Here is an 11891-nt window from a genome sequence, read left to right on the forward strand (position 1 = left end):
ACGAATTTTACATCACATTTCTCCCTAGTTTACAATAAAAGAATAGGATTTAATATTTAAGAGGAAGATTAATATGCCACTATTACTGAAAGACATCATTGCCATCATCACAACTCAAAAAGTACCCACAGGGCCCTTTTAGAAACAGAATGCTGTCCATGCCACAAAATGTCAGATTAGGCAGTTATCAATAACCCAGAGGTAAAAAATTAAAATGTTTTCTGTCCTTATTCATATCACACTACTACACTCCTAGAAATTCTGGCTAAATGGGTTTTGCAGATCACTTCATATGCACTTTAGCATCATAATGTAAATGATAAAAGAACCTCAGTTTTTACATAAAAATTTTAGCATCATTTTTGAAACTATCACTGGGTGTCTCTACATGTAAGAGAATGCTCTAATAACAAATTCCCATATCTCTCTCTTTCCAATGATTATAACTTGAAGCTTTCAAATTATTTAAATTCAAAGTAAGGACAATTAGGTCACTGCAGTCATTTCCTCCTCTGGGTTATCTGTTTCATCTTTCAGTTGCAATTCCCCTAAATCTTTGTCTAAGTTGTAATATTTTTCCTCTTGCACTGCTTGGAACTGCATCATTAGCACAGATTTTTCTCCACTTGATGTTTGGTAATTTCTTCAGATTAATGTCCCCTTTCCCTAAGAGTTTTCAGATTCCTTGCATTTATAAAGTCTGGAATCTCAAGACCATATCTTTCATACTGTTCCCATCTGTGTGCTGTGCTCTTAAAGACTGCCTCCCAGGCATGGTATTTCCTTCCCTGCCTGTCCTTGATGCTGTTATGTAACTCATCTGCCCCAGTTCATTGCTGAATCAATTTAAATAACTTTCAATTAATTCATACATTTCTTTCTTTGAATATTCTACTTTTTGGGGGATCAAAATGATTGTGAAATCACTGTAGTTTTTCATCATTAATGTTGAGATGCGAGACCTTTTCATTCTTCCGTTTTCCCCTTTTTTCTTGTTTGTGGGTTTCTCTTGTAATTTGAGGTGCCCTTCTACTATATGGATGGATGACTTTCCCCTCCTCCCCATCCTGTACTTTTTCCCTTTGATGCTTTAGGGCACGGCAACATCTTTGTGAACCTGGTAGGCCTTACGCTCCAGATGGGAGCAGCCACACTGACAACAGTGTGTACTACTCCTGGAGAAGCTCCTGTGCAAATACACATGGGCCCAGAGGAGCTGCATGGGGCCCTACTGGAAAATGAGGGGCTGGTGCGCCTCACTTTCATTTTGTCTTAAGTCAATTTTATTGATACATATTAATAAAGCATACAGTTCATCCAAAGTGTACAATCAGTGGTATTTGGTATAATCACAGTGCATTTATCACTTCAATCATTATTAGCGTATTTTCATTATTTTAATTATAATAATAAACAAATATCAGACAAATAAACAAGAAATTCCTCACCTCTCAATCTCTCTCTGTTTCCCAGGCTGTACATAGCTGCTATTTCTGGCTATTTTTATGAAATTATTTGTTTATTAAGCAGTTTTATTGAGATATATTCACATACCATGTGATCTATCCAAAGTGTATAATCAATGGCTTTAGTATAATCACAATGTTGTACATTCATCATCTCACAAATTTTAGAAAAATTTCGTTACTCCAAAGAGAAATACTCCACACCTTTTAGCATTCCTTCCTCAGACCTACATAACTACTAATCGCATTTCATCTTTATCATTGATTTAAATTTATATATTTTTTATGTTTACATATTATATAGATGGAATTATACCATATGTAGTACTCTGTGTCTGGTATCCTTCCCTTAGCATAATTTTTTTTTCTTTCTGATATTAACATTTTATAGTATTACCCTACATTTGTTCAGCTTCAAAGAAAAATGGTCTCATATATGCAATTTTACCCATATTCATATTAGACGTAATATATTTATATTTCACACACTATATTTAGTTCATGCTAGCACAATGATACAGTATTTGTCTTTTCGTATCTGGCTTGCTTCACTCAACATAATGTCCTCTAGGTTCATCCATGTTGTCATATGTTTCATGACTTCATTTCTTCTTTTTTTTGTCTTTATTTTTTTAATGTTACATTCATAAAAATATGAGGTCCCCATATACTCCCCACCCCTCTCATCCCACTCCTCCCCCCATAACAACAACCTCCTCCATCATGAGACATTCATTGCACTTGGTGAATACATCTCAGCACCACTCTGTACCTCGTGGTCAATGGTCCACACCATAGCCCACACTCTCCCACATTCCACCCAGTGGGCCATGGGAGGACATACAATGTCCGGTAAGTGTCCCCACAGTACCACCCAGGACAACTCCGAGTCCTGAAAATGCCACCACATCACATCTCTTCCTCCCACTCCCTACCCCCAGGAGCCACCATGGCCACTTTCTCCACACCAATGCCACATTTTCTTCGATTACTAATCACAATAGTTCATGAATAGAATATCAGTAAGTTCACTCTAATACATACTCTATTCCTCCATCCTGTGGATCTTAGAATGGTTGTGTCCACTCCACATCTATATTAAGAAGGGGCTTAGATTTCACATGGATGCTGGATGCAATTTTCCTGATTTCAGTTGTAGGCACTCTTGGCTCCCTGGTGTGGTGGTTGACCTTCTTCACCTCCATGTTAGCTGAGTGGGGTAAGTCCAATAAACCAGAGTATAGGGGTTGCAAGTCTGTTGAGGCTCAGGGCCTGGATATCACTGGGTATACACTAAACCCCAGTGCCAACTACAGATCTGGTAAAAGTAACAGGAGAGGCTTGTGAACAAAGATCACATCTGATTCCAGCTCGATCACAAAGAAACACAAACTCCAAAGTAGGGCCAACTGACATGGCACTGAACTCCATCTGCAACGACCATAGAACCTGTGGGTCTCTGTAGCCCTCAGAAGAACCAATACCCGGGGTTGTATCTACTTTATCTGTTTCTGGGACTCTGCTGAGGTGTGCATAAGGGCGACCACTCTGATAACTTTCTGGCTCTTTTTGGAGACTCATAGCCATATAAACTCATTTGTCCTTTCCATTTCCCCCTTTTATTCAGGTCAAAACGCATTTTTAACTCCTGATATTATATGCAGACTGAGATATTCTGCTCGTCTGAGTTGACCCTTTTAACCCTTTTATTCAAGGTCATTTTCTTTTTTTTTTTTTTTTTTTTTTTTTTTTTATTGACTTTGTAATAATATTACATTAAAAATATATATGTGAGGTCCCATTCAACCCCACCCCCCCACCCCCCCTCTCCCCCCCCCCCAACAACACTCGTTCCCATCATCATGACACATCCATTGGATTTGGTAAGTACATCTTTGGGCACCTCTGCACCTCATATACATTGGTTCACATCATGGCCCATACTCTCCTCTATTCCATCATGTAGGCCCTGTGAGGATTTACAATGTCCGGTGATTACCTCTGAAGCACCATCCAGGGCAGCTCCATGTCCCGAAGACGCCTCCACCTCTCATCTCTTCCTGCCTTTCCCCATACCCTTTGTCCATTATGTCCACTTTTCCCAATCCAATGCCACCTCTTCTATGTGGACACTGGATTGGTTGTGTCCATTGCACCTTTATGTCAAGAGGAGGCTCAGATTCCACCTGGATGCTGGATGCAATCCTCCCATTTTCAGTTGTAATCACTCTAGGCTCCATGGTGTGGTGGTTGTCCTTCTTCACCTCCATCTTAGCTGAGTGTGGTAAGTCCAATAAATCAGATTGTAGGTGCTGGAGTCTGTTGAGGCTCAGGATCTGGCTATCACATTGTCAGTCCAGAGATTCAAATCCCCTAAATATATCTTAAACCCCAACATTAACTGCACCTCCAGCACATTAGCATGAAAGTCTTATGAAGGGAGATCCCATCTGAGTCCAGATTCATCACACATAAACACCATTTCCAAAGAGGGGCCATCTGCCCTGGTAGTTAACCCCATCGGCCATGACCATAACTCCCATGGGTCTCTTTAGCCCTCAAAGGAACCAATATCTGGGGGTTGTATCTGCTTTATCTGTCTCTCTGACTCTGCTCAGTTGTGCATGAGGGCAAACCTTCTGCCAGCCTCCAGACTCTTTTTTAGAAACTCGTAGCCATATAAACTCATTTCTCCTTTCCATTTCCCCCTTACTTTAGGTCAAACAGCATTTTAAAGTCATGGTATTTTATGTAGACATGGATATTCTGCTGATCCGCATTGAACCTTCCGTATAAGGTCATTTTCCAGTTGCATCATCAGTTGGTAGTTGATAGTGGTCCCTCGTTGCCAGGGAGGCTCATCCCCGGGTGTCATGTCCCACGCTGGGGGGAAGGCATTGCATTTACATGCTGAGTTTGGCTTCGAGACTGGCCACATTTGAGTAACATGAAGGCTGACAGAAGGAAATTCCCAGGCACAAAGTTGCTCTAGGCCTTGTTATTATTTTGGGTTTATCAGCTCACAAGCATAGTCATTAGTATCAGGGGCTCACTGTTGAACCCTCACTCCCTCCCGGTCCCCACCACTGTACCTGGGAGACTGTCGCTGCTCCCCTAGGGACCACGACAGAGCACCACTGGCCAGGAACCCAGTACCCCCCCCCTACTGTGGTTTTTAATTGTTGCCACTATGAGTATATCCAAACATTACCATGCACCCTGGACATATGTTCTGTACAGCTCCCTGTCAGTCATATATCATCTGTCATTGGTATCCCATACCAGTATCCCTCCATTGCCATTGTTGAAACACTCTGTGATCCAGAACTCCCCGAAATTTGAAGCCCAATATAATGTCATGGTCCCTTACTAGGGAATGCATATAGCGATGAGTTTAAAGGATAGATAAAGAACTTGGATAAAGTTAGATAAAGAACTTAGATAAAGAATGTTGACTTGAAAAAATTCCACATCCTATTTTTTTCTTTTTTCTTTTTTTTCCCCCCCCCCCCCCCTAATTATTCAGCTTTTCTTCACAGGAGTCCTAGACCACAGCAATGTATATATATAATATACAGCACTCCCACACATCCACCAGAAAACCTTTTCCCTTCCACAGTGATACTCTTACGCCCTATTCATATCATATTTACTTAAAGTGATGTACAGAGTCTGAGACATTAGCTTTCTAACAAGGTGACATCTGTGTTTACATTATGGTGCATACTTTAGGATACACAGTTCTTTACATTTTTAGTTATCCTATGTTTTACATTATGGTTTACATTATCAGTCTGTCATCTCCTATATGTTATGGTGTAATATTACATGTTTTATATCCATCCTTGTGTACTCTCAAGAAACTCCTCTCTTACCCCCCATTTACTTTGGTTCCACACATTTAACGTCCATTTTCCCTTCCACCTTGGTGCCCTCAGTGATAGCCAACCTCCGTTTCCTGAGGAGCCACTTCCAGAGATAGATGGAATAGTGTTCAGGGCCTAACTTGCTCAACTGCCCCAATGCCCTGGGAGCCACCCTTTCTCTCGAGGGATACAGTTCCCTCTATTGGATGGCATTAGTCCTCCCCAGGATGTGGGTCCACCCCCACTCTCACTACTTGGGTTTCTACCCCATGGTGTCACCCACTCTGGCAGAATGAGCATTTAGACATTCCCCAGGAGCCCGTCCTGCATCAGACCCTCCCCTCCGAGCATTCTAAACAGGTAACCCTCTTTATTATATTTTGATATGATTTTCTCGGCATTTTACTCTCCACCAACACCTGACCCTCTCCTGGTTCGTATGCTACCCCTCCCTCCCCCCACTTTTGGGCAACGTTACCCACCCATCCCTCCCCAGCCACCCTCAAACCCACAAAGCCCCAAGCAAAGGCAACCCCTTGCCCCCCTTTTATCTCTTCTTTGTGTTCATACTTACCACCATCTCGTCTTAAATTCCACCCCTGCAGACATCGGCTCATATCCTTCCTCCACCCTCCGATTTCCTGCAAGCCTATCGTTCAGTCTCTTGCTATCTAGGGCAGCTTGTTTATTTCATATCATTGAGGTCATGTAGTATTTGTCCTTCAATGTCTGGGTTGCTTCACTCAACATAAGGTTCTCAAGATTCATCCATGTTATCACATGTGTTTGTAGTGTGTTTGTTCTTACAGCCGAGTAGTATTCCATTGTGTGTATATACCACATTTTATTGATCCACTCGTCTGTTGATGGGCATTTGGGTTGATTCCAACTTTTGGCAATAGTGAACAATGCTGCTATGAACATTGGTGTACATATATTGGTTTGTGTTCTTGTTTTCAGTTCTGCTGGGTATATTCCCAGCAGTGGTATTGCTGGGTCATATGGCAAATCTATGGCTAGTTTTTTGAGAAACCGCCATACTGTTCTCCAGAATGGTTGGATCCTTCTGCATTCCCACCAGCAGTGGATGAGTGTTCCCCTTCCTTCACATCCTCTCCAGCACTTGTATTCTTCTGTTTTTTTCATAGCTGCCAATCTTATGGGTGTAAGATGGTATCTCATTGTGGTTTTGATTTGCATTTCCCTGATAGCTAGAGATTTGGAACATTTTTTCATGTGCTTTCTTGCCATTTGTATTTCTTCTTCGGAGAAGTGTCTGTTTAAGTCTTTTTCCCATTTTTTAAATGGATTGTTTATCTTTTTATTTTCAAGATGTAGGAGTTCTTTATATATGCAAGTTATAAGTTTCTTATCAGATATATGATTGCCAAATATTTTCTCCCACTGTGTGGGCTCCCTTTTTACTTTCTTGACAAACTCCTTTGAGGTGCAGAAGGCTTTAATTTTGAGGAAGTCCCATTTATCTATTAGTTCTTTTGCTGCTCGTGCTTTTGGTGAGATATTCATAAATCCATTACCTATTACAAGGTCCTGTAGATGTTTCCCTACACTGCTTTCTAAGGTTTTTATGGTCTTGGCTTTTATATTTAGGTCTTTGATCCATCTTGAGTTGATCTTTGTATAAGGTGTGAGATGGTAATCCTCTTTCATTCTTCTACATATGGCTATCCAGTTCTCCAGACACCATTTGTTGAATAGGCCACTCTCTCCCAGTTGAGAGGGTTTGGTGGCTTTATCGAATATTATGTGGTTGTATATGTGAGGTTCTATATCAGAGCTTTCAATTCGATTCCATTGGTCTATATGTCTCTCCTTATGCCAATACCATGCTGTTTTCACCACCGTAGCTTTATAGTATGTTTTGAAGTCAGGTAGTGTGATTCCTCCAATTTCGTTTTTCTTTTTCAGTATGTCTTTGGCTATTCGGGGTCTCTTTCCTTTCCAAATAAATTTCATAGTTAGTTTTTCTAGTTCCTTAAAGAAGGCTGCATTGATTTTTATTGGGATTGCATTGAATGTGTAGATCAATTTTGGTAGGATAGACATCTTAATAATGTTCAGTCTTCCTATCCATGAACAAGGAATAGTCTTCCATTTATTTAGGTCTTCTTTGATTTCCTTGAACAATCTTGTATAGTTCTCAGTGTATAAGTTCTTTACCTCTTTAGTTAAATTTATTCCTAAGTATTTGATTTTTTTATTTACTATTGTGAATGGTATTTGTTTCTTGATTTCCTCCTGATCTTGCTCATTATTGGTGTACAGAAATGCTACTGATTTTTGCGCATTGATCTTATAACCTGCGACTTTACTAAACTCATTTATGAGTTCTAGAATCTTCGTTGTAGATCTCTCAGGGTTTTCTATGTATAGGATCATGTCATCTGCAAATAATGAAATTTTGACTTCTTCCTTTCCAATTTGAATGCCTTTTATTTCTGGTTCTTGCCTCAGTGCTCGAGCAAGTACTTCTAAGACAATGTTAAATAGGAGCGGCGACAGTGGGCATCCTTGTCTTGTTCCTGAGTTTAGAGGGAAGGAGTCTAGGATTTCTCCATTGTAAACAATATTGGCTTTAGGTTTTTCATATATACTCTTTATCATGTTCAAAAAATTTCCTTGTATTCCAATCATTTGGAGTGTTTTTATCAAGAAAGGGTGCTGTATTTTGTCAAATGCTTTTTCTGCATCAATAGATATAATCATGTGATTTTTTTCCTTCAATCTGTTTATATGGTGTATTACGTTGATTGATTTTCTTATGTTGAACCATCCTTGCATACCTGGGATGAATCCCACTTGGTCGTGGTGTATAATTCGTTTAATGTGTTGTTGAATACGATTAGCAAGTATTTTGTTAAGTATTTTTGCGTCTAGGTTCATTAGAGAAATTGGTCTGTAATTTTCCTTTCTTGTGATGTCTTTGTTTGGCTTTGGTACTAGGGTAATGTTGGCATCATAGAAGGAGTTGGGTAATGTTCTTTCTGTTTCGATGGTTTGGAATAGTTTCAGCAGGATTGGTGTCAGTTCTTTCCGGAATGTTTTATAGAATTCACCTGTGAAGCCATCTGGCCCTGGGCTCTTCTTAGTTGGGAGATTTTTAATAACTGATTCTATCTCTCTGCTTGTGATTGGTTTGTTAAGATCATCAATTTCTTCTTTTGTCAATATGGGCTGCTTATGTGTTTCTAGGAATTTGTCCATTTCCTCTAGATTGTCATTTTTGTTGGAATATAGTTTTTCAAAATATCCTCTTATGATAGTCTTTATTTCTGTGGGGTCAGTGGTGATATCGCCTTTCTCATTTCTTATTTTGTGTATTTGCATCTTCTCTCTTTTTTTCTTTGTTAGTGTTGCTAAAGGTTTGTCAATTTTGTTAATCTTCTCAAAAAACCAGCTCTTGGTCTTGTTTATCTGTTCAAGTGCTTTCTTATTTTCTATTTCATTTAGTTCTGCTCTTATCTTTGTTATTTCCTTCCTTCTTCTTCCTGTTGGGTTACTTTGTTGTTGTTTTTCTAATTCCTTCAAATGTGCAGTTAGTTCTTCAATTTTTGCTCTTTCTTCTTTTTTGATATATGAATTTATGGCTATAAACTTCCCTCTCAGTACTGCTTTTGCTGCATCCCATAAATTTTGGTATGTTGTGTTATCATTATCATTTGTTTCAAGGTAGTCATTGATTTCTTTTGAGATTTCCTCTTTGACCCACTGTTTTTCTAAGAGTGTGTTGTTTAATTTCCAAATCGTGGTGTGAAATCTGGGCTTCTTTCCCTTGCAAATCTCCAGCTTGACTCCACTGTGGTCAGAGATAATGTTTTGTATGATTTCAATCTTTCTGAATTCGTTCAGCCTTTCTTTGTGGCCTAGCATATGATCTATCTTGGAGAATGATCCATGTGCGCTTGAGAAAAATGTATATCCTGCTGTGTTTGGGTGTAGCGATCTATATATGTCTATTAGATCGAGCTCCTCTAATATACTATTCAGATGTTTTGTTTCTTTGGTGATTCTCTTTTGAGATGTTCTGTCCAGAATTGATAGTGGTGTATTAAAATCCCCCACTATAATTGTAGATGTATCTATTCTTTCACTTAGTTTTTCCAGCGTTTGCCTGACGTATTTAGAGGCACCCTTGTTAGGGGCATAGATATTTATGATTGTTCGATCTTCTTGACAGATTTTCCCTTTGACTAAAATGTAGTATCCTTCTTTGTCTCTCACAATTGTTTCACATTTAAAGTCTATTTTGTCTGATATTAATATAGCTACTCCTGCCTTTTTTTGGTTATTGTTAGCTTGTATGATTGTTTTCCAGCCTTTCACTTTCAATCTCCATGCGTCTCTGGGTCTAAGATGTGTCTCTTGTAGACAGCATATGGATGGGTCATATTTCCTTATCCAGTGTCCCAGTCTGAATCTTTTGATAGGTGAGTTTAATCCATTGACATTCAGTGTTATTACTATCAAGGAATTATTTGTGTTAGCCATATTTTGATTGGATTTGTGTTTGTCATATTTTGTTTGTATATTTTTTTTTGTCTTTTTTGTTGTTGTTGTTGGTCTTATACTCTCCTCCAACTTTGCCTTTCCTGTTTTTTCCTTTCTTCCTGCAGAACTCCCTTTAGAATTTCTTGAAGGGGAGGTTTCTTGTTGGTATACTCTTTCAGTTTCTGTTTGTCTGCGAATATTTTGAACTCTCCATCATGTTTGAATGCTAGTTTAGCTGGATAGAGTATTCTTGGTTGGAAATTTTTTTCCTTTAGTACCTTGACTATATCATACCACTGTCTTCTTGCCTCCATGGTTTCAGAAGAGAAATCAGCACTTAATCTAATTGAGCTTCCCTTGTATGTGATGGTTTTCTTTTCTCTTGCTGCTTTTAGGATTTTCTCTTTGTCTTGAGCATTGGATAATTTGACAAGTATATGTCTTGGGGTGGGCCTGTTGGGGTTTATGACTTGTGGAGTGCGCTGTGCTTCTTGGATATGTACATCTGTCTCTTTCAGTAGATTTGGGAAGTTTTCAGCCATTATTTCCTGCAACACTCTTTCTGACCCCTTTCCCTTCTCTTCACCTTCTGGAATGCCTATAATACGTATGTTTGAGCGTTTTGCATTGTCATTCAGGTCCCTAAATCCTAATTGGATTTTTTCTATCTTCTTATTGACCCCTTCTACTATCTGTTTGATTTCTGATGTACTGTCTTCCACATCACTAATTCTCTGCTCTGTCTCTTCTAGTCTGCTGATATTTGCTGCAAGTGTATTTTTGATTTCTTGAACTGTGGTGTTCATTCCCATCATATCTGTTATGTTTTTGCGTATGTCTGCAATTTCCCCTCCAAGTGATGTCTTCATGTTGTTAACCTCTTTCATTACTGCATCAAATTTGTCGGTGATAAATGTTCTGAGATCTTTCATTGCTTGTGCCAAGTTTTGCTCCCCTTCGTGATTATTGGTTTGTTGATTGGATTCAGCCATGTTTTCCTGATTATTGGTTTGGTTCGTAGATTTTTGTTGCTTTCTGGTCATCTCTTTATTTTGACGAATTTAATCAGTTCCTTAGCTTCTTTGTCTGCTCTTGGAGGTTAATTAGTTGTTATTTTTGCACAGGTGTTATATCTTCTCTTTGTCACTTTTTTCTTGTTATTCTAGTTACTTGTTGTTGGTTAAGTTCACTTTAGAGGAAAGTATTAGTGTTGGGGAAAGGCAATTGTGTAAGCAAGGGAAAAGTGTAAAGTTGTATTGGTGATGTATGTTAATAAAGCAGGAATATGAGATCTGGAAGGATGGAGGTTAGATTCATGTAGATTGTATAGGGTTATAGCTGTAGGTAGAGTACCTTTTATGAAGTTGATGACTGAATTTGGGAGGAATATGGTATGAACTACACAGCTATTGTTTTCATGAGAGAGGGAAAAAGAAAAGAAAGGTAATAGTTTCAAGAGTGGATAATAGACAGAAAACAGAACAAAGGTATTAGAAATTAAGAGTTAGACACTTTGTGGATCAAAGAACGGGAGGTGGGGGGTGGAATATAGGAGAGACAGTAGATGATAGTGGATATCAAGATGCAGGGGAAGGGGGATAGTGTAGGTAGCCTAAATCAGTTCACACAGAAATGAGGCAGTGGAGGATGGGAAAACCCAGCAAATGTGAGGTGTTCCCTGTAGCACCTATTGTATACTTGAATTAAAGTAAAAATAAGTGGAAGATGAGGGACAAGAGGGAAAGAGAAAACCGAAAAAAAAAAAAATAAACAAACTAATTATAATAAAGAAAAAAGAAAGGCAAGAAGAAAGGAAGAAAGAAAAAGAGGATGGGCAAACGGTGGGGAACGGATAGGGAGAAGAGAGATACAGGTACACACGTGTCACAATTGCAACACTATCTAAAACAACAACTTCCCCCCGCTTTGCCCTAAAACCCCCCCGTCTGTCTGCCCAAATGGGTCTGCAAGCACCTCCCTTCCCACAAACCCCCAATAGGCCGCCCAGGGCCCACGAACTCCCCAGTACTGCAGATGCTCAAAAAAAAAA

The 11891-nt window shown here is 39.2% G+C and overlaps 1 pseudogene; it reads right to left on the reverse strand.

The window, feature by feature from the left end:
* Positions 1–486: 486 nt before the first annotated feature.
* LOC101437595 (translation machinery-associated protein 16 pseudogene) lies at positions 487–1266 on the reverse strand (annotated as a pseudogene).
* Between the last annotated feature and the right edge of the window lie 10625 nt (positions 1267–11891).

This window comes from Dasypus novemcinctus, chromosome 23 (assembly GCF_030445035.2).
Source record: "Dasypus novemcinctus isolate mDasNov1 chromosome 23, mDasNov1.1.hap2, whole genome shotgun sequence".
Taxonomy (NCBI): Eukaryota; Metazoa; Chordata; class Mammalia; order Cingulata; family Dasypodidae; genus Dasypus; species Dasypus novemcinctus.